Source organism: Lagopus muta, chromosome 8, assembly GCF_023343835.1.
Source record: "Lagopus muta isolate bLagMut1 chromosome 8, bLagMut1 primary, whole genome shotgun sequence".
Classification (NCBI taxonomy): domain Eukaryota; kingdom Metazoa; phylum Chordata; class Aves; order Galliformes; family Phasianidae; genus Lagopus; species Lagopus muta.
Genome location: NC_064440.1, coordinates 30,677,211 through 30,701,369, shown reverse-complemented (window position 1 = coordinate 30,701,369; position 24,159 = coordinate 30,677,211). Strand labels below are relative to the sequence as shown.

The 24,159-nt window shown below is 38.3% G+C and overlaps 1 long non-coding RNA gene across 2 annotated transcripts in view; it reads right to left on the bottom strand.

Moving 5' to 3' along the window:
- The window catches only part of LOC125697154 (uncharacterized), a 149,246-nt gene extending 125,795 nt beyond the window's left edge, over positions 1-23,451 (bottom strand). For both annotated transcript variants that reach the window (XR_007378697.1, XR_007378698.1), the window contains exon 1: positions 23,399-23,451. This is a non-coding gene — a long non-coding RNA (uncharacterized LOC125697154). The remainder of the gene's footprint in view (positions 1-23,398) is intronic.
- Between the last annotated feature and the right edge of the window lie 708 nt (positions 23,452-24,159).

Below are 24,159 nucleotides of genomic sequence, written 5' to 3'. Positions count from 1 at the left end.
GTGAACTTTCATTTCTCAAGTTTCCCATAGAAATCCATCAGATGCTAAATCTAAATAAACGCTACTGATAACATTTTAAAATTGGAAAAATGCAGAAATTTAATAGATTTCATAAAACACTTCTAATCACAGAGATAATTAATATACTGCACCTATTTTCTGTTATTCTTTCTGCTCTTCAGTATCTGTCATCTCTTCCTTCTCCCAAACAGGAATGGAATTTCAATTCGTAATAATGCATTCATGAATGAGAGAAAAAGCACCTTCTATCTGGTTCATTGCTGTCACACGCACAATTACTAAAACAAGCACTTCATATTTGCTTAAATTTGTTTTGAAATTTAGATTCACGAGAACGTTACAGAAAGCAGTGAATTTTTCATGTATTCTTAGACACTGCAAACCATCTAACAATACAACTTTGTTAAGATAGACTTTGAAAACAAAGTATATAAATATAAATATATTATGTATATAGATATAGAACAAACAAGCGTCTTTGGCATTTAAGAATAACAGTCAGATTTACTGACTCTGAAGGCACAGAAATAGGAATGCTAAGTGTAATTCCTGAATTGAAGAGACTTGAAAATTAGTTTTCATGCCAGTCAGGCAATTCAGTGTTACAAAGATACTGGAAATTATCATCCCATCTATTTTTCACCATCACTATCAATGCTTCCTAAACCTAAGAGCTCTGCAACAGCCCTTGATGCCAAAGCCACTGAATACTCAATAGAATATTCCTGTAACTTTAACTTAGAAGTGATGCAAAAGAAAAACAGCCCTATACACACAAAGTCACTTGGTGTGTAACCTAACAGAAGTGGAGAAGTGTTTACTAGCAAAGATCAGCTGTCTGTGGCTTCTTAGTTGGATCAAAGGGAAGTGAAAGAAAGAAAAACTGAAGCCAGGAACCAAAGCAAGAAGCCTTAGACATGATATTATAATGGTAGTTTATGTCAGGCTGAACCGTTTCAGAGTCCTATCTGTAAGTCCTTGTTCGCTTCTTTGAAACTTTTCTACTAGCAAAAAGATTTAAAACTGTGCTTGAAAAAAATTATCACATGTTGACCGCAGATATCTGTAGCAAAGCCCAACTAAAAAGGCTAACGCTGTGGGTAGGTGATCACACACCCTTACAAGTGGCATTTCTTCCAAGGACATCCACAGACAATCTGACCAACTGTATCACAAAGCCACAATTTAAGGGACCTGCAACAACTGAAGTACCTGAACTATAAAATACAGCTGCTCTGCTACAAACTACCCCAGCAGAGCCAAGATCTACAATACTAACACAGAAGCACCTATGTAACATCCTTGGTTTATCCTTTCTTCTCTGAGAAATCTTCCTTGTTGTATTCTTCTCTACCTTCATCCCTTCATGAAAACAGTTACAATGCACTGCATCTTCACGCCTTCAGCTCATTTTTGTACCAATCTTAGACACGAACAACTTGCCGTTTTATGAACTTTGCAGTGCTCAGATAACTCTCAGCTACCCAAACTCACCATGTTCTCAAGCAGACAACTTGAGCTTTCTCTAGCTATTTCCACTCGCTGGAGAATCCTATCACTACAGAAGTGTAATTTCCATCTTTCTGAACTGGGACCACATGGCACTCGAGTCTGTAGAATGGACACAGAAATCCTGATCAACACCTCACTTGCTTAAACACAACACCACAAACATTGAAGAGTTTGAAAATGCGCGCCAATTTTCTACAACTATTTTGTTTCCTGGATACACTATGAAATCATTCAGTATGCGATAAAACAGTCTCATTTACCATGAAATTATAACTTCAGTGCTTAGCATATTATTTCAAATGACTAGTGACAGTACCCTCTACATAAACTAACACAGCACTAATAGAAAAGAGATTTCAGGACAGTCAGCTTCCCTGTATTTTTCCATTCTAAGAACTTTTTTTCACTATACATTAGCTTAACTGCTCAGCCATAAACATTTCAATCTTAAAATTATTTTACTTCTATGGATACTCAATTTATTCTGCACACTAATTTTACTACTCTGGAGGTGTGATTTTTGAAAGAATTCAGTGGGAATATGTTTAAACTCCTTGAAAGTGTTGAAGAAGTTGCCAAAGTTCACACTGCTCAGATGTCACCTAGAGCACTAATTAAAATTCCTTTCCAGGGGGCCTGAAGAAATCCTCTTACACAATGGAACATTTCTCTACTTGCTAAAAGTTGAGAATCAATTACAGCCTCAGCAATTAGTAGCTAGCAATCAGTCTAGGTGACAAATAACATCTATTCTAGAATAGCTAAGAGAAAGAAGTGTGAAGATCAAATTGATGAAGTTCTTACTTGATAAGCAGGATTGAAAGCAAGCTTAACTGCCAGATTCAAAGGCTCGTGAATGTGACACCAAGTCCACTTGGAGAGCGGCCCTTAGTGGTGTAGTCCAGGTATCAACACAGGGGACAATGTTCTTTATCATCTTCATTAACAATATCAATGATGGCAGAGTGCAACCTCAACCAGTCTGTAGATACACAACTCAAAAACACCTGTTAATGGATCAGATATTTGTGCTGCCCAGCAAGCTGAAGAAGCTCAGAGTTCCACAAAGGGAAAGGCAAAGGCTTGTACCTAAGAACAACTCCAAACACCAGCAGATGCTATCAGCTGCTGGCTGGAAAGCAGCTTAGCATAAAAGACCTCGGTGGACATAAAGCATAATGTGAGTCAGCAATTGCAAGAAAAATTAATTATCCCTCACCGTATTAAGGAAAGAACCACGAGGAGGTCGAGGGAGATGGCCATTTCTCTCTGCTTAGTCCTACCAAGATCCATCTCTGTCGAGGTCTGAGTTCCCCAGCACCACAGGGAAAGACGCATAGCTGCTAAAGTAGTTAAAGGATTCGGAGCTTCTGGAATGCAAACGGTGTGAGACCACTGAGACTATTCAGCACAAAGGAAAGGAGACTCAGGCAGAAACTTTCCACGTGTCCAAGGGATTTATGAGGGTGGTGTATAATCAATGAATATTAACATGTTGTAATTATGAAATTAACAAGAGAGTTGGACAAAGCAGACTATGATAACAAAAAGAGAATAGAAGGCTTACCCCTATCCCGGGCTCACTCACAAAACTCCAGCAGAACAAGAGAAAAACTGAAATACTAGAAATTACATTTCATCAGGAGAACATGTGTATCTTTTTGAACTGAAAACAGTTCAATATTAAAGCAGGTTGCTCAGATGCCTATCCTTGGACATATTTAAAATCCAGCTGGAAACAGTCCTCAGCAACCTGTTCCAAGTTTGGCTGCACTGAAGTCTCCAAAGGTCCCACTCAACAACAAGCACTCTGTACTTTAACAATCACCTTAATGCTTTTACACAATCGGGGGAAGAACACACCCTCTCTTTATCTTCAGGTTACATGTGCAACACAGTTTTTGTGTCTTTCATCCAAGTCCAATGAGAATCAGACTAAATGTTTGTCACGTTGTCTGACACAGCAGAGCTTAAAATTCAGAAAACCAATACAACACATTTCATCCCTGTAAGGCTTTTTCTCTTCCATATACATTGCATTAGAATATAAATATGAAAGTAATCTACTGTTTCAAGGCACAGTATATTCAAGAACATGATCAAGAACATCCTTTCTCTGTGACTTGCTTCCAGGGACATCAGAGTTTTTTTTTTGTTTGTTTGTTTGTTTTGCTTAGAAACCCTGAAATTTATTCTGGTGTCAAGCTGCATCTGCATCTCTGTCTCTTCTGGGGGCAACAGTTGGATCTTCACGTTCTAATATGTCACCAGCATGCAAGCTACTATCCACAAAAATGAGGAGGAAGTTTGTTCTTTAAATCTCAAAAAAAAAAAAAAAAGAAAAAGAAAAAAACAAGAAAGGTATCTGTTCTCAAAGAACATCTATTGCTTTCAATGTCTGTCAATGTCCATCTAATAGCAATGACTGACAACTGCCCAGGATACAGATATGAAGCTGTTCTTTTTCATATCCTGGAATTTTGTTCTTTCTGACTTATGGGGTTTGTCACATTACTCTTACCACAAAGTTTATGTCACATTTCCAAGTTAGCTTTTCTTTTCTACCCACTTTTCCCTCATCTTTGGCCATCAGGCTCACAATGGATTCAGTGGCACTAATCCCACATGATCATTTCTATGCTGACAACCTACCAAGGCTTATGCAATCTGTAATCATTTTAACCTTTTTCAAAAGCTCTGATGTCATGGTGTAGTTATGTACAAAAAGAAGTCGTGGGATGAGCAACGGCTGAGCTGGGGTGTAGCTTCCCTTAAAAACACACTTCAAAAACATCAGTATCTCATCTAAATGTGCATATTAAATTCATAGTCTAATTACATTGGGCAATCAAGTTACCAAAATAATAGCACATCTTGACTACACACCTTGCACTGATTAACGTTGCAACTTAAAGTTATATACTATGCCAATCTTTTCCCCGTGAAATAACAGCTCTAACAATCTTCCTTTTATATACACTTCCTTTTGTCTATGGTGTCCATTACAAAAATACAGGGTTTCATGTCTGCACAGACGCTGTTGGATTACTCAACTTCAAGGCTGACTGCCTACATCTCATCTGCATACTTCTCAGCCGTTTCATGTCTGTTTCTAATGTTTCTACGTTAATTCAAATTCAAAGTAAGGGACATAATCCATATGCGAGTCTCAGCAGCATGGTTATAAAGGTAATTGCACTGCGGTCACATTTGCTCAAGTCATTGACAAAACACAAAGCGGCTTACAATTATTTGTGAGAAAAAGCCATCTTAACACAAACTACTAGCTTGTAATATCTTCAGTATGACACAACTGGAAAACACAGCTTCCCTTTCTGCTACCAAGAAAGCATGCATGTCTCAATTCAGGCAGCTTACGTGTGTCACAGTAACAAAATAACTTCACACAATCACTCAAGGCTGTGTTTCCCTGGAGGAACCACTTGATGCAATTTGTCAGAAGGTAGAGAGCGCTTTAATGGACAGTTTACTTCAAATGACTACAGATATTGAAGAGTAAAGGACCAGAGCCAAGAATTACAAATGGGATTAAACTCAGGTAAATTTGATTCTTAATGATTAAAGCAGTTTAAGAAGTTCAGTGTATTTATTCCAAAAAAAAAAAAGAAAAAAAGAAAAAAAAATCTTTTCCTCCATTTCTGTTGTTTGCTACATCCACTCTTCAAGTGGTACACAAAGTGCAGGGCAAAGTTTTCATACTTAGTGTTAATGAATTGAGCACATTTAATCATTAATGCCCAAATAACTCAAGTAGAACTAGTTATTTGTTTCCAAGTCATAGCTCAAAAAGACACCAAAATTGACTCCAAAAATTGAGCAAACCGCATTCCTAGAAACTTACACTGAGACCCCGATTTTGGTGGTTGCACAGCTTTTACCTTATACTAGCAAATCGTCTCACATTTAATAGTTCAACAGTACTGACAACTGGCAAGCATGAGTGCAAAACTCAAATGAAACTACACAATATGAACATACATTCTACAGATAAACCTCAGATACTAGTTTTCAAGGCCATCTCGTAACCATTCAACAGCCAAAGAACTAGAGCATTCCCTTGAAGTCAAGTAAGTATTTTACTATTAAGCTCTGTGAAAAAATACATCTGAACACCATGCTTACCCAAAGTCAAGCGCAACTGTGGTATTCATTTTCCTACGCAACACTGTTAGGAAGAAATTAACTGTCACAGTATTGCTGATGCAACCAGAATGAGAAAACCAAACAAACTGATCAGAAATTGTGACCATCCTATCAAAACAATCAGCAATTCGAAAAGATTGCACCTCAGATTTGCTTTTAGTAGTTAAATTATATGCTTATTTGTTCTAGTATTGCTTTGTCATAGTCCTGTAGGTATACATCCAGGTTACAAATTTTCCTATGAAAAAAACAGAATACATTGGGATTTTTGAGCAAAAGAGAACTTCTTTGGAATGAACAAACGAACAAAAAAGACCTTTAACTATTTACCCTTTAATATCTCCTTCAATTGAAGCTGTTCTGTAGACTAAATGAAATGCAATTGATCAACAAGTCCAATAACAAGCAGTTGTTCAAGGATAGCAGTGGACGAAGCACAATGTTTTTCATTCACTTTAAGCAGTAAATCACTAGGTAACTGTTTTTAAACTTATCCAGCATAACAAATGGCTAAAAATTAAATCAAAACCATATGGTAGAAGATAAAGGGTAGTGCACAACAAATTATATTATAGAGAACCATATGCTACACTTATTGTCTGTGATGACTTGCTATTTCCCTACAGATGATGACTGTAAATTAGCACCACAGAGGTGAAAGATCTGTTAATCCACCATCAAACCATCTCAAACTGAGTAAAACAGTAATCTTCTTTATCACACGGAGGATGGACACGTTAATCGTGCTGCAAATCATTCTTAGATTATTATGAACAATAACTGTAAGAAACAGCAGTTACAGAAAAAACAGTATAAAAATACCAAAACCTCACCAAACCATTTAAAGACCATGACTACTTCAAGATCTCTGCCCAGCCTATGTATCTGTTAGGCAGAGGTGTCAAGTAGAAATACAGTTCATCAACTCATCTAGAATCTCAACTGCTACATTTTGTAATGAAACTTAAGACAACAACAAAACTCTGCCATTGCCATACAAAAACAGCATGGGACGCATGACAACTCTTAAAACTGCCTAACTACTCCCAGTATTATTTCGAATCTGCCTCTGCCATTGCAATCAACAGACTCAAAGAAAAGGCAACTACTATTACTGAAAAAATCCACCTCTCTCGGGGTCTGCCTACTTCAGCACTCTTGTCCTCGAGTTGCTTAAGCAAACATGGGAACAGAATAGAATTTGGATATAGAAAAGGAAATCACCAGTCAACACAGAACTCCTCCGGTCTTTTCAGCAGGGATGCAGATTTCAATTACACAGCACCTTAGAACTATTGGGATGTCACAGTCCTGGCAACCTGCACAGGGTCTTTATGCCTCTTAGAGAGTTTCAGTATTTCAAAAAACAAAGGTGCTCTCACAATAATCACATTTGTTTATAATAGCATCTACACTGGGACAAATTGTAACACTGTATGTATGGAAACACAGTTATAACAGAGAAGGGAAAAGAGAAAGAAGGCAGGGGAAATTTACACCGTAACAAATAGAATTGCAGGGTTCAAACTTCAGACCTGTTTGACTTCTGTCTAGTAATTCTACTTGATACTTATCACAAAACAGAAATGTGAACAAAACAATGAGAAAGTACGAATTCAGCTTCCTTTAAAATCTGCAGTAGGGACTTGCACATTTTTCAAGTTCAGAAAAATAAATAAAACTCATTTTACTGCTACATACACAAGCTAAGAGCAGGAGCAGCTCATATGAATTACGTGACTACACCTATGTAAATTACATATGATTTTATTACGACAACCCACACTTCATTTTTGCCCTTCCTTTGGTTTTGTTCTCCAGAGCATCTGAAGAGGGCATCTCTCAGAAGGACTGCTATCTCTTGCAGCCTGTTTAACAGCAAAATTCAGTAAAAAATGCTCTCGTTAATGCTCTTCTCATGAAATTTTAGATGCGCTGTGTAAGATTTTTAGGCTGAAGTTCTATTAAACACATTCTCGTTTCAACGAATAACCATTAACGGCTCTTAACATTAAGTACTTGTAACTTGCACTTCTGTTGTGTTTAGTAAGAAAAGCTGTTAGGCACAGATTCCAAAAGGCAATACACAAACGTATTTACAATCAATTTCCTCACGTAAACACAAGCAGAATAAAATCAAAACGTATCTCACTGACTTCATATAACATTCTCTTCCCTTTGGACCTACTAGATTTCTCTTTCATTTTATGGAGGGTATAATAAACTAAATCTGAGCAGCTCTGGCAAAATAAATACAGTCAGAATAAATGAAACACCTACCATGTGTAAGATTTCATGTAACTCATGAAATCTAATACAAGTATTATACCTCCAAATACAGCCTACTTTCCATTGATCTAATATACTAACAAATTAAACTCAGCTACTGCACACCTTACAGCAACATCTGTTACTGCCTTAAACACGACTCTAGTTCAGCATTGAGGTTGCACTTAAATTTGTTCAACTAGAACTTCACATTGTCTAATGGTGTCACTTTATTACCAGCAGATGAATGACATAGAAGCATTTTAAGCTACTTCTTTCACTAAGTCTCTGAATGACTAGAGATGTTCATTATAGAGGTCACATCTCAGGGTCAGAACATCTCCAAGGCATCATAAAAATTAGATAAACCTCTAAGACCATCTAGCTCAATCATCCACCTACCACCAATACTGCCCTCTAAACCATGCCCCCTCAGTACCAATCTACCCTTTCCTTAAACACCCCCAGGGACATTGTCTATCACCTCCTTAGACAGCCCATTCCAGCACTTGACCATCTTTCTGAGAGGAATTGTTTCCCAATATCCAACCCGAACCTCCCTTGGCACAACTAAGAGCCATTTCCTCTTGTACTATTGCTGTTACCTGAGAGAAGAGGTCAACTCCCACCTCACTCCAACCTCTTTTCAGGGAGCTACTGAGACCAGTAAGGCCTCCTCTGAGCCTCCTCTTCCCTAGACTGAACAACGCAGTTCCCCTCCTCTTAAGTCTTGTGCTTCAGTCCCCTCACCAGCTTCATTTCCCTTCTCTGAACATGTTCCAAGGCCTCCTTGGTTTTCTTGTAGTGAGGGACCCAACAATGAACACTGTACTCCAGATGCGGCCTCTCCAGTGCTGAGTGCAGAGGGACAATCACTTTCCTGCTCCTGTTAGCTGCACTACTCATTTTAAGTGAGTTAACATAATAGTTGCTGTAACTCCACGTGTGCTAAAGTAGTTCAAAAACTCGCTTATGTTTTGAATTGATGTATTTTTTTTTCCCATACGGACCATGACCATACAAATAAACAGGAACCACTACTCCACTAATGTATAAGAATTGCATTTCTTTATTATCCAAGTCCTGTAAGGCACTTTTGAAGTGATGTAATTGCCAGAAACCTTTACCATCACAGTAGAGGAATAGTCTGTGATCACTACTTACCCGTAACAGATTAAAGCACCAAATTCGATCCATCTCATCGTAGGTCAGATAAATTTGTTCCAGACTTGGAAACTATTTCTCCCTTCCCAATTGTTCATGTAGTTATCTAAGTTAAGAATAAACTGAAGGACATTGTGAGAGACCGAATGGCCCAATTCAAATACAAGTATTATTGAACCATGGCAGTTGAAGAAACAATGAGGTCAATGCGATAACAGTTTTGTCTATCATGACAAATCACCAATCCCATCTTCCATATTGTGTCACCTGAGATACTTCTCTTTTAAGCAAAGTCATGTACTCTTATGTTTCACAATGAATTAAAAACTCATGTTCAAAATAAAATGTAATCAAGCTCCCTAAAAGAACAGGGCATTTGTTTCAACTTTGAAATATGTGGGGGGTGGAGGGAGACTTATCCAAAAAGCATGGGTTTTGTAGCAGTATCTGCAGCATTAGCTCCCTTTCACAACACATGAGCATCCCACCACCATTCTCAATGGTCTAGCAAACATGCTTCACATCACACCATATCAGGATCAATGAATCACAGGAGTTTTAACTTCGATTAAGACAATTTAAATCTGTTTTAAATTTCATCTGATTTGTGTTTAAGCATGTTACAAAACAAGTATGATATATATATTATTACCACTATAAAATATTGTAGCAAACCAGCCTATCACAAGGGCTGCACAGCAGGCTGGGTATCACCGCACTTTTCCATCATTTGCCATGGTTACAAAGGCTGGGACAAACATTTCCAACAAGTTAAAGTTCTGTTCATTTACTTTTGCAAAGACCAAAGTGGGCAAATATGTATGTACATTTAAGGTAGATTTCTCACTGGATTGACAGAATGACCACTTAAAGAGCCTTTAAAGCGGCTGAAGAAAACTGTACTTGAGCAAGTAGAAATTAAAAATGGAGTAGACCAGACAACAGCAGGCCTATAAAGGCTATCAATTCACTCATTTACTTTACAAGACATGCTACGCTCAGTCTGCAATATAGTCTTCCTTTAATATGATGAGGATGAACAGAAAGTCGCTTTCTAAATAGGTAATTGTAATAGAATAGAAAGCTGCTCTGACTGTAAGAGCTTTTCAAAGATAATTATTCCGTATTAGATCATCACTATTAACTTCTATATTGGAAAATTATTTTCTCCAACAGCTATAACATGGTAGCAAGCATATACTTAGCAACACTCAACTGTTATCAACACTTAAGAAATTCTAGGACAAAATGCTTTTGTAGTCACTTATAATGCTCATAATTATTTGATAGTAGATAATTAAGTAATTAACTTTAACACAGTCATGAAAGCATTGCGAAAACTCATTACAAAGAGAAATGCAGTTGATTGATTGCATGCTGTATCTTTGGCAATTAGTCCCTATTTCTTTTAACAAGCATCAAGCTTTTGCTATCTCATAGCCCACAGAGAGCAATTTTCCAGCAGCTATTTTCATGCAAGAAGGGACAAAACAACGACACCTGGAAACCTTAACCCATGTCTTTCACATAACTTAAGTACAATCACAGAATCATAGAATCACTCTAGTTGGAAAAGACCTTAGAGATTGAGTTCTGCCATGACCTAACCACACTACCCTAACTAACAGCCCACTGCAAAATCACATCCCTGAGCACCACATCCAAACGCATTTTAAACACATCCAGGGATGGTGAGGATGGTGTCTCAACCACCTCCCCGGGGAGCCTATTGCAGTGCTTAACAACGCTTTCTGTGAAGAAGTGTTTCCTGATATCCAACCTAAACTTGCCTGGTGCAATTCAAGGCCATTTCCCCTTGTCCTGTCACCAGTGACAAGAGGCAGAGACCCCACTCTCACTGTAAGCACCTTTGACACATTGGAAGACAGCTTATTGCTCCCCCAGCCTCCTTTTCCCCACCCTGAACTGGCCCAGTTCCAAACACCCCTGGGGATGAAGAACACTGACAAGTTTGGTCTCAAAGTATCTCTTCGGAGATACTTGGCAACATTTATTTTCACTCTATTTAGTCTCAAGTTTCTTTCACAGTACTCTTCAAAGGCACTGATTTTCCTGCCGTTTATGAGCTGAAGGACCGTATGAAGATTATTTCTCCCCAGTTCTTGAGCCAACTTAGCTTTTAAACTTCATTTTAGCTAAATTTCATTGGTGAGTGTTGTTTGGGTTTTTTTTTTCAGATGGAGAACTGATTTTAGAAAATATACCTTCCACCATACAACAGACTAGGAAACAAATGTTACATCTCCATTTGCATATACAACAGACTCCACCAGTGACTACACTAACTTTAATACATCTGGAGTTCACCACGGATATATTAAGCCCACTCCCAAAGTAATGTCTCCTTTTTTATTCTGTTGGCCCATGACATCAGAGGCAGATGTCAGCAGCAGAGGTTGAACTTACCCACCACTGCTCTGATCAATTTGTTGCCATGTTACTGACGGTAGCAGTTAACAGCCCAATAATCCACCCTTAGGAGCAAACAAGAAGTTGAATATTGTGAACTTCATGGAAGGTGTTTTTATTTTAAATCCATGATTAAGGAAATTAATTCTTATCTTAGCATAAAAGCATCATGTACCAATATCAACAAGTGAACAGCTTGTGGCTCAGTAGATCTGTTGTAATTAAGGCACCTTCAACCACCAGCTTTGTGCTCACTGCAATGGAGCGAAGCAGCAGGAAAGTGTACTAGCACTGGTACAATGCATCCTGCTTCCATTATTTTATGCTCCAAGTTCATTTGCAGATGATGAGGCCTAAAAGCTCAGTCCTATTAAACCCGTAGGAGACCATTACAAAAAAAAAAAAAAAAAAAAAAAACACACTGGCAGCACATGCACACCATGATCCACACCCCAAGCCCAGCTCAGCTCACTCTGGAGCAGCTGCACACACCCAGCTGCAAGTTTCGAAATGACTATGTCACTACCAACCAAAGGACACGACCTAAAAAACCAACCACAAATCACAGCATTCTCAAGCTTTCCCAGTATCCACCTACAGCAAGCTGCTCTGAAACTCACTCCAGTTGCTATAAAATTCAATCATACAGAACTTGTACTAAAACTTATTGAATAAAAGCAACTGAATACAGGAAAAAATTTCTCATTTCATCTGTGCATTAGTATTTACTACATGAAATCCAGAACAAGACACACTCATTCAAAAAAATGCATATAGATACGTCCACTTGCTTTAGCAAAGTTACACAGCATGTTTCTAGCCATCTACAAGACCACCGCGGGTTCCTTTACTGAAGCTTGACAAGCCTGACACTTACCTCCATCATAGCTGCCCTTTCAACAACTGCTGAAAATTTTATTTAGTTGAGGAACCTCTGCAGGATTTAACCTTAATAATTCCTCTAACACAAAGCTTACAAGAAAAACAGGTTTCGTGTGTCTAGCACTCCCATAGGTAACTGTACAAGTCTTACCAAATCATCTCTTACTCTTTGCCCACCCACAGGGAAACACACAATGAAGTTATCTGCTAAACTGGGTATCACTGTAATATATAAATACGCGTACATGTTTATGTATTCACACACAAGATAGTTGCATCACCTGCACTAACACCATGTGGGATTTACAGCCATTTAATAATAATAATACACACAAGCTCATAACAGGCCATATAATACCATCTGTTTGTAGTGTTCTCTTGTGATATTTAAGTTCAAACATTCCTTTGTAAGAGCAGCCAACTGAATTCACGCTTACTGTGCATTACAGCTGAATAGACCGATAAAATTGTAAGGGATCACCAAGGGTATCCACATTCACTTGATTATGATCTCTCAGTATTGAACAAAGGCTTACATAGTTCAACTTCAAAAGATAACAGTCTTGGCATTAAGCAACGTTTCCACCTTCAGGACAACAGAGGGGTTATCATGAAATAGTGGAGTAAACCCAGTAGTTAAGGAACATTCTATTTAAATCTGAGTCGCATCATTGGTCCTAACCAAGCAGTGAAGAACAATAACATCACCATACTGTATGTCCTGGCTGTATAAGCATCGCATTGATTTTTACATCATATTTGGAATGATAACTGTTCTCTACATGTTTGCTTACATTTTGCTATTGCTGCAAATACTCCTGCTTATTTTTATTCACTGTAACATTCACCGACTGTAAACGCAAGAGGAAAGCATCACTTGTGTTTGCTTGCCAAACTGCCCACAGTCACATTCTGACTGCTCAGATACCCTATAGTATGCCACGTTGAAAGCAAAAGAATCCAATGGAACAGCAAGATTAAAAACAACTTACAAAAATCACATGTAGTAGATACAGCAGAAGGAAGGAACGCTATTCAAAGTGATCTGGACAGATTTGAGAAGAGAGTCCACACGAACCTAAAGAGATTCAACAAGGCCTGAAGAGAATTACTTATCAAATGAAGTTTCCCAGCATACCTTAAATTCCAGCAGTAAAAGGAACTACTTACAGAACAATTTTATGTATTTCTTTTTTACAAGATTAATTATCCACATTTAAAACAGACTCAGAATCACTTTCGAGCTCAAGTAACAGACCCTGTTCTACAGGCTTTCCTTCACCGTGCATGTGATGCTCATAATGCATATGATGAATAAATGATGGCCGTCAATAGGAACTGAGATTTTCATTTCAGAATTTTATTTCAAGAGGATATCTCCAGGGGAAAGAAACAGGTTAAAAGCACTTATTTTTCATAATTGTGTAAATAATTGGACTAATATTCAGATAGTCACAAGCACTGTCTTAGTTTTTCTTTTTTATGGAAATTAACCAACCAGTAAGAGTCTTTTTCTCCCTGACGCCTATCTAACCATTGTATTAAGTGTTTCAATTATGTTTTGCCTCTTTCAGTGGCTGCTTGTTTTACTTCCTGTTTTTAACTTTAGTATGTACTCTACTTTGTAACATTGGTCTTTGCTAGCTGAAATATCTTGGTCATGAAAGTTGTTTGACATACTCAAAAAGTAAAAACAGCAAAATATTAGTGTGAAAAGCATATGAGGAGTCAGATTTCTGTTACCATGTCAACTTTGAAATGATTATGACGGTAAAACAGGCCTGGAGCAACCAAGTCAATAGGTTTGCTGAACGCAGAGTTGGAGCTCTGATGATTCATTTCTCACGGAAACACATGAGGATCACATCTAGATCAAAATACCTGACTAGAAAATCTCACAGGACTAATAAACCACACACACTGCATCTCTGAAAACATAAGCATTTCAATCAACTGGTTTAGGACAGACTTGGGGCCATGCCCACTGATATCTGGTGAAAAATCTTTTCTTAATATACACCCTGAAAATCTCCTGATCCAGTTGCATATTATTCCCTTGGGTCCTAAAGCTGGTGACCAGACAGAAAAGATTATCAACAGTTTTAAGTAAAACTGCATAGCAAACTGATGAATAAGAGGATAAAAGCAGGTGGATTAAATGGCTAAGCAGTAAAGAAGCATTTACAATGGAGAATGAGCAACTGTGCAGGTAAGTGAAGAACTAGTTGGTTCACACAGCTCTTGAACATCTGCCTCGAGACTGTTCTCCATTACAAATGAAATTTTAAGACAGAAAAATCATAGGAGTGATAGCATGAAGAACTTGATACTGTAAATGATTAATGGAATGGCCTTAATGTGCAGAAGGCAAGAAGGGACAAAATTCAGTAAAGGTAAGACAGTCACTTTTCAAGAGTATTTTTATAGTAAGAATTATTGTTTCTTTGGTTACGAGGCTGTAGAAAAAGGTTGGTTTGGAGCTAAAGAAAATACAGCTGTAAGAGGGAGAGAAGACAGCACTGCAGTCTGTATTGCTCACATGGGATTTGAGTGTGGTGCACTGGTGTGCAGATTTTACTTTACTCAGTGCTGTTGTTTCCCTAAAGAATATTATTTACCTAAGTTTTATGGCAGCCAGAAGGCTGAGGGGGGAAAAATATTCAATACCACGATATGGAAAGAACTTTTTTTTTTTTCTTTGAAGGAGAAGTTTGTAACATTTTCAATTTTTTTTTCCTTCTGGATTGTAAACTTCACAATCAACTGTGTTCACAACAAAACAGATGAAACCAAATCATCAGCATGGAGTCTGCCATGGTTTGGGAACAAGCCTTCTGTAGTTGGGAGCTTTTGTCCAGCTCATGAAGATTTTGACTAGATGATAAAAACGAAGGATATTTTCAACTAATAGGATTTCTAAGTGTAAGCATTCTGACAATAAAGATGTCTCTTCATTTGAAGAGGCCTGACAAGATGATGAAGAATTTTTTTTGTCAAAGAATATTAAGTTCCACATTAAAAAAAACAAGTCCTCTAGTTCTGTACAGACCTCAGAAGGTGGGTGTTTTCCTCATAGTTCTGAGATTTCTTTGTGTTGTTCAGAGATAAAGAGGAAAGACTTGAATGAACTATATTTGGTTTTAACTTTTCTTTCTGCATACCCCATGTCTATTGACGATCCTCTCTCCCTATTTATTTCTTGAGAAATGGAAATCCTACCTTCCCCTTTCATTTCACTGACCGTTCCCTCGTCTCCAACTCACTAGTACCCAAGCATGCATCTAACAAAGGATGCTTTTGTTTCTGCAGACTTTCAGACATAGTTTACTACTTTGAAACACAATTTGAAAGCAAAACTGACTCCTCTTTCATTTTGGCGCTGAGTACTATTAACAGAATTGTTAAGAATGCATTTTACAGTGAAGGTTTTGGAAAGGGCATAGAAACCATGTTTGTTATTTGATTTACGAAAATAAAAAGTGAAAGTACATGATATTGAAAGTCTTAAAAAAGGTATAGGATCATTATTCCACTAGAATAGCACCAAAGATACCTCATTTAAATTAAGTCTAATTGTCTCAAATGGCAAAGGTACTCTGTCCTGGAGCATGTGAAAAAAAAAAAAATGAATGGACAATCTCCTTAAAGTGCTGTAGAGACATCATTAACAAGTAGAGGATAAGAAATTGCTCATCTTCTACAGAGATGAAATAGCACGTTATGATTTAGAAGTCTCAAAGAGGAAGAGTTCTGAAAGAAATGGCCTGAACCAAAGATAAAATAGATGGGAAAGAGGGTTTTCTTCATCTTTAAGACGCACCTTGTTTTTCTCAACTCATCTCTTAAAATGGCAGCTTTTATATATATTCCCTGTTCATATCTGTTCACCAACCAAATCCCCAAACTAAATAAGGACTTGAAAGATTTGTGTATTATCTCAGCATGTGCTCATAAGGGAATATGTTGAACTCTTGATTCCTTGCCTTTATAAGGCTTTTAAGGCTTAGGCTTTTGTGTGCACTCTAATAGAGCATAATGGCATATTCCTTAAAGTTTAGATACCAGCACTATGCTTTAGGCTCAACTACAGCTCACATCCAAGTAATAACACGACGTGTTAAGTTGAGGGTACTTGAAATCTGGCTATTTCATTTCTTGTTGAAATATAATCCTGATGGAATTCTTCTGTACTTTGGTTTAAATACCACGTATCTGTTTCGCTCAGATAAAACACAGGAGATCTCTGAGGCAATTCAGTAGTACAGTTCTTAAGTTCTGTAGACACTGTCATTTTCTTTCCTTAGGGGGTAAAAGAGAAAATGGGCAAGGCGTAAGTTTATAAGCAGCTTAAGCTCAACCTTCCACAGACCTTCTTGAGACATTATAACACAAAAAGCACAGAACACTACCAAATTTTCCGTTAATATATTATTAGTAGCATGTAACATCTTCCACGATTCAGTACAATTTGATCACGTTTGCCTAAATCAGACTGCATGTAATACGTAAGGCCTCAAAATATTAACAATAAAATATATATGCAGTAGATGAACTTCCAATAATTTGGCATGGCTCTGCTTAAAGTGATGCCTACCAGAGATGCTGGGGATTCTCAGGCTCTTGTACGAAGAGACTCGTTAATACCTCTGTTTCCATTCCCTGCCTTCTCATGCATACACGCTTTGACAGGCATCAGGGGAATTGCAAAGGCAGCAGATGGTCTGCGCACAGGTCCCTCAAGCATAAAACAACATTACTGTACTTGTTGTCAGGACCTCAAATCGCACACTGTTCTGTCTGATTATTTTCAAAGTCTAGATTGGCCATGGGGGCTCAGATGAGAAATAATTGCGTACCGCAAAGTGAGAGCGAGGGCTGAATTAAAGTGGCAAGCAACTGGATTGAAACTAACTTCTAAGCAGCAGTCACACGTGCTCATCTTTAACTAGATTTGATTCTATTCATTTCCAGCGAAGCAATGACCTCTACCAAAAACTTGCAAGGTAGGGGTTTGTGAACAGTGTACATACTGAGGGCTTTTCCTGTTTCTATCCCACTCAGCAAATACACTTATTTTTAATGCATGATAGCCTGCAATGAGAAAAGAACCTGTAGCATCTTAGTTCGAAATAAGAATTCACATGTAGAATTAATAGTATCGACTCCAAATGAGTTTGTTATCAGGCACTATCCTGTTGTAATTCAAATAAGCTATTTTTTATTCATGGAATGCAATGCCTGTTTTTCTTTAAAAAAGTAAAAAAAAAAAAAAAACATCTGCACAGAATTTTTCCCAAGACATATTAGATAATGTCAAGTTTAAATCCATATGAGAGTCTGCAGAGATATTCATGCAGATGGAACTGTGGAAAGCTGAAGCAAAGATTTTCATAGGCCCACTGGGTTTATACAGATTTGTGTAGTTTGTTTTCCTCCCTGGTTCAGGCTTATAACAACTCCAAACAACTCGCGTATAAACTTGGAGAGCGTGAAACAAACAGAAGGTGAAAATGCAGCCTGAAAGGATTGCTATTTCAAGGAAGGAAGGGATGAAGCAAGCGTTTTACAAATGGTGCTAACTCACTTTTCCCAGTGGTGGGAAAAAACAAGGTCCAAGTTCATTATCACATGGATTCAATCTCTGAGAACAACTCTCTATACTTACTCAAGAGCTTTCCCTGGCTTTCATCCGGTGATGACTTACTCTCAAGAGATCCTTCCACCAAACAAGTCCTAAATTTGACAAATTGGCCTTGCAAAAAAGTCTCTGAATACTAAGTCCATCACCTGTTTGATTAACACAATGTGTTTTCAGGTCAGCGCAATGACCTGAAAAATATTACTGAGAATACAACAGACAACTAAGAAAAACAAAGCGTGAGAGAAGCCTCTACCATTGTGATTTCTTTTTTTAAAAAAGGATAGCAGATTCCCACTTATTCCCAGCTTAATCAAGAGAAACCTTTACTGACCAAAAACATGAAAATAAACTAAGTTGGTAACGGAGTTGTGAACTGACTGAAAGCAGTCTACTATCAACAGAAGAAAGAAGCTAATTCGGTTTAATTTTCTCAGCATTTGTCCAGTATTGCCACATTGTCTTTTTGCTTTCATAGAAAGAGTGCACCAAACATCAAATGGAAATGGTATAAAACTATATACAGGCTTGATTTTAAATAGCAAGGACACGCAAGCCCATCTGCAGTGCAAGGTCACAACAGTAATCTCAATAGCTGGGGGTTGTTTTCCCCATAGCTTTGAGACAGGTATCACACATCGAGTAATTTCTGTTCTGGTCAGCGCACACAAAGCTAAAAGAAGAAATGACAAAACAATGTACCACAACAGCTTAAAGAATTCCATGACCTACGGATATTTTTTCACTACTTGAGGTTCAGGTCTGTAGTTCCACGGTTTATTTCAGGTAGCTTTACTTTCCTCTGTGCATGTTACAGATCAGAAGAAACTTCATTTTTGACCAAATATTCAGGTCTTCACCTACCTGTCTGTGCGTGATCAGATCTGCACTGAGCAGGAGGTTGAACTAAGATTACTCCATATCCGTACTGACCTCAACCACTCCATTTCTGGCCTAGCCAATGGCCGTCTACACACAGCATCTTGCAAGAGACTTTTACCAAGTGCCATTCTGAGATTAAGCCAAAAAACACAGCTTTGTTTTAACTTCTGTTCTACTCTCCTTACTGTGAGCAGCTGTAAATCTTTTCTTAAAGATTCTTACTGCTTTTACATGCTTCATCCTGTTTGTCTTTCCTTAATCTTAGGTGATGGTTTTCAGTGTTTGTTTCCAGAGCAACTGTGCTAGAAAATGAACACTTACACAATATAGAGTTGTCCTTTTAAACCAATTGACAACCAAAAAGCCCACTTCAGGGAACTAAGTCAACCTAATCATCTCCCCCTATTTTGTCCCTTGGTTTTCTTAATCATTATCCTTTGTTTTAATACTTATTCTCAACTGCACATACCAACGTCTCTTCACGCTTTGTTTCCTTTCACTCACTCAGATTTCCGCTCCGTTTTAAACCTTTCTACTTAAGTCATTCTGTAAAAACGGTAGCATCTCAACAGTAACAGACGTCCAGTATCTGTGAAATACAAGACTACCTTTGTTACCTCTGTCTCTCTTAAGCATTGCTCCTCTCTTTACGAAAGCAAGGAACATTTTCAGATAGGCTATAATAGAAGTACTGCTGAATCTTGTCATCTACAGTGATAAATGTAACTGGACAGTTTTTTTGTTTGAAGTTACAAACAAAGATACAACTAAAAAGCACCAATTTTTGCTAAAGCGACCTTTCCTCAACTTGCATTTTCAGCAAATAGAAAAAAAATTAAGTGCACAGGGAAATAAAAATACATGAAAGTAGACAACTTCTTAACAAGAAACTCACTCTGATTTTAAAAAATGGCTTTTTTGCGTATATAGATTATTGATGTTCTCCATGTTCTCTCACATCTAGCAACAGGCTCTTTTTTTTTTTCCGTGATTCCACTCGAATGTTACGCAGCATCTTTTTCACCTGCATTTCTGACAATAATTACCCATATTCCTTGAAATGTGTTTGGCAGCATAGAACTATTCAGTTAGGTTTAAAAATATCAACAGGGCTTACTCGCTAATAAACTGCTATAGTAACACCTCCTTTTGAAATGAAGCATCATTCAACATAATCCCTTCTCTTCCATCTCTCATGTAAAACTGTCCTTCGAGTCCTTTTCAGTGTCATCATGTAATGCTCTCAGCTGCTCCTCATCTCTCACTAGAAATCTACCACTTTCTGGTTCCCCTTGGCCGTCCACGCTTCACCGTCTGCTCCTTCTAACCCTTCATTGCTCATCTTTTCTTATTTGTTTCACACTACTCCATCCATCCACTCCTTTTGCTATTATGTTATCAGGCTCATACTATTTGGTGCTTTCCCCCCCCCATATCTTTGGCATGCATGAACACCCCCTATGTGTATGATGTCACTCGAAACCTTTTTTCACCACAGTTCAGCACCTCCAGAAAAACCATCAAGTGATGAGTAGCTAACTTAATCAGACAAAAAAAGTCAATTAAGGAATGAGCATAGCACTATGACTTCAACCGTATTTAAATGATCACTAATTACTTCTCTACCTCATCTCCTTGGAAGTGTGATCTGTGGTATTCAGTGACTGAACCTTCTTCTATGTTCAGAATTAAGTGCAAAAAGAGAGGAAGTACCACATTCATACCAAGCCCATTTACACCAACTATATCATTGAATAACTGTCAATATTAACACACAGACAAGCACTGAAAACATTTTGTGCACACAACAGTATCCCACTTGCTGGCAGCTTCAGGGAGAACCTTGTGATACGCAAACAAAATTCTATACCCTGCCACGTGAGCTACCCACGGCTGACTAGTTGTAGAAACAGAAGGAAATTGGAATCAAATTCTGACACTTTCTGCTTCAGTAGTCAAGTATAAAATGTTCCCACATAGTATGCGCTGTGGAGATCAATTATTTTGTGTTAAAACAAACCGTCATAAATAACATCTCATTACATCTTTCTACTTTGGAAGAGAAGTCCATTAGAAATTTCAGCTAAGAGCTCAGCTTGCTCCATCTTGCAGTCCATCACAGAATCTTTATGAGAAAAGAGGAATCATAACTGATGTTAGAAACGTCCAGCTTTGCTTTCAAATGTGATTTCCCAAGATACAGTCATTTGGTTTCCTGAGTTCACTGTATGCTTTTCTAAATACATTTTGACATGAACAAAAATGCCCTTCTGATGCAATGGACATACCTGACTTCAGTGCAAGTGTGAGACCAGTGGGTTACTCTGAGGTTATTTTCAGAGTCAAAAGTAGGGCACTTGCTACAACATGACAAACTGACTTGGGAAACCTGCTGTAAGCCACAACTCAAAAGGAAAGATTCAGTAACATAGCACGGTACCCTTGCACTACAAAGTCACTGTAAATGAACAAGTGAGATTTGAAAGAGAATCCCTTCAATCTAGTCCCTTGTCCACAACAAGGTTTACATCTAGCTATAAATGCAATCACTCCGCCAGACATCGCCTGGCGGCAACTGCACAGTTAGGGCAGGAGAGTCTCCAGCGCACGCTGAATTTCAACACCAACTGGCAAACAAGACGACCACGAGAGCTGACTGTCAGAAGGATATGCTGCACTGAAGTCATTCAGGCTACCCCCACAAACTCTCCTGCTCTATAAGCTTTTGAGCCTTTACTTTAAAAAACCCAAGATCTCTGAATTAACTACTACCACATCCATCTTCTAAAAATCCATAATTTCAGTCAGACTGGCAGGACAAGGTTATACTAGCAGGCAAATCAACTATTTTCTAATACCCTGAACCAGTTTGAAGTCACACAAATGCGGAGTACACAACGTTGCTTCAGAGATAGAAAGCACTGCTGAGATCTCAGCTTGGGCTTGACACAGCACTAATTAACTGCATGCAAAGGACATCTGCTTGGCTTGGAACAAGCACAGACGATTTCTGTCCAGCTTCAAACACTGGGGATATAATAGCTCCGCTCACAGTGTCAAATCATTTCTGGCCATGCAGAGCCAGCCTCCTTCAAATCCTGATTGCCAGTTACACATTTAGTTAACTTCTGATGAAACTCGTGCTGCTCCAAGAGCCAGAACGAGGCTATCCTGCTTCAGTCCTAAGTTCAGATGACCTCAGGTCACACAAACGATAGATTTAGCCTTGGCACAGTGAAGAATCTCTCTTCAAGCAAGGTATGTTCTAACATACTGTTTAAGCACTGAGTGACCAACTCGCACAGATCTACAAGTTTATCTGCCTTCCTTACATTGATGTCCCGGCAGCAACTGCTATAGGAGCAAGCTGTGTTATTCACTTCAGCAGATGAGATGAGCTCATCTCTTCCACTGCAGTTCCCGTGGTACTAAATGAACTTAAACTAAAACAGAAGTAATAAAACCCTTATTTTTACCCTACTTTTAAAGCGATGCTTCCTAGTTGCATGTGAATCAAGCAAAACTTTTCATACTTCAATTTTTTCATGATTGCCACTAATCGGCATGAAAATTTAATTGAGAAGATTCAAAAGCTTTTGATCGTAAAGCAATCACTTGCTTTAGACTAATTATTTAGTAACCATCTACGTGTCTTAACTGTACTTACATGTCATTTCCCCTCCATGGTTCCCAATAGCCATGCCTCAACTATGGACAAGTGATGAGAAGCTTCTGGCATACAAAAAATCTTTTTCTTCCACCAGTGTGCTTATAATATTTATTTTAATTGGAAATCAATGTGAAAACTGAAGGGTAAGAAAAGCAAACTCCCAATGTTCAGGTCATGGAAACTGTGAAACTTCTCTACTGAGGATAGATACTGGGACACAAACTACAATTACTTTTGGCGGCACACCTGACACACTGTAGGACTCACAACCCTACCTATATATGCTAAGCTACAAAAACCCATTCCAAGTTAGAGTATTTTTTTGAAAATTGAAGTCAAAACTACTCTATATCAAAAGTTACCATCGTGCTTCCACAACATACACTAAAAGGAAGAGGTGGGGGAGAGCATCTTCTTAGCAATTTCTTAAGCCCAGAAGTAGTTCCTGCATTAAATACCTCTGTGTACCTGCATTAAATACCTCTGTGTAAGTGACAGACTTGGGGTGATGCTGAAAGAAAACCCTTCTATTTTAGATCTGTGTGCAAGAGGTAATCGATTGATGAAATGCAACAGGTGCCAACTTTCTTCTGCAGCAGGTTTACTATTTAAGCAGAAACAATCTTCTTAACACTTCACGTTCCCCTTAACCTTTTTCTTTCGTTAATGACTGAGAGACAATTCATATGCTAAACAAAGTCCTGAAGGCGTCTTTCATTCACCAGTGCTTCCATTGGCAGAACAGGTATAACAAAACGAGTACTCACGCATTATTGAGGCTCCACGGTGCACTGCCGTTCTGTCAATCTTTCTGTATTTTGCCTCTAAAATAACACAGGGAACAGAGTATTTCCATCAAATTCAACTTTATCACCAAGTAAAGTTGTTCTATTCCCTTCAATAATGAAGTCTGGATCCCTGATGAGTAACTCGCATTTAACTGGCAACACTGTGGGCTGCTTATGTTAACCGCAACAGCCTGAACAGCTTGAACCTCAACAAAATGCGCAGCAAATGACCGAGCTAATTTAACATCGTTAATCCTCAAACCAATAGAATAATTTCATGTCCACACAGCAGCCTGCACACAGTCCCCAACGTAAACACGCCCCAGTAGGAAATCAACACCAAAATGTGCTGCAGCCCTACTACCAAGGATATCACTGTAGGGAAAATAGCTGTGTAATTACTGAGACCCATCTCCAGCCACATTGCATGAGTCACACACAATTTGGGCTTGTTAACAGCAAAAGCGTTGCTTCCCAACTGGATCTGCCCTGGAATCTGCCTGCTGCAGCACTTCGTGTAATAGGCTCTTATTTTATCTGCAAACCGTTTGCTTCTAGAGTCATACCAACACCACATTAGAAGGGAAGGAAAACACAAAGCCAAGTTGAAACTGAGTTGGATTAACCACCACAATAACCACTCGTTGCTGTAACACTAGTTTATCATCACTTAAAATTAATCACATTTTGTTTCTGGCTAGGTCTGTAGGAGGGCACCAGCCATTTGATGGGCCTCTACT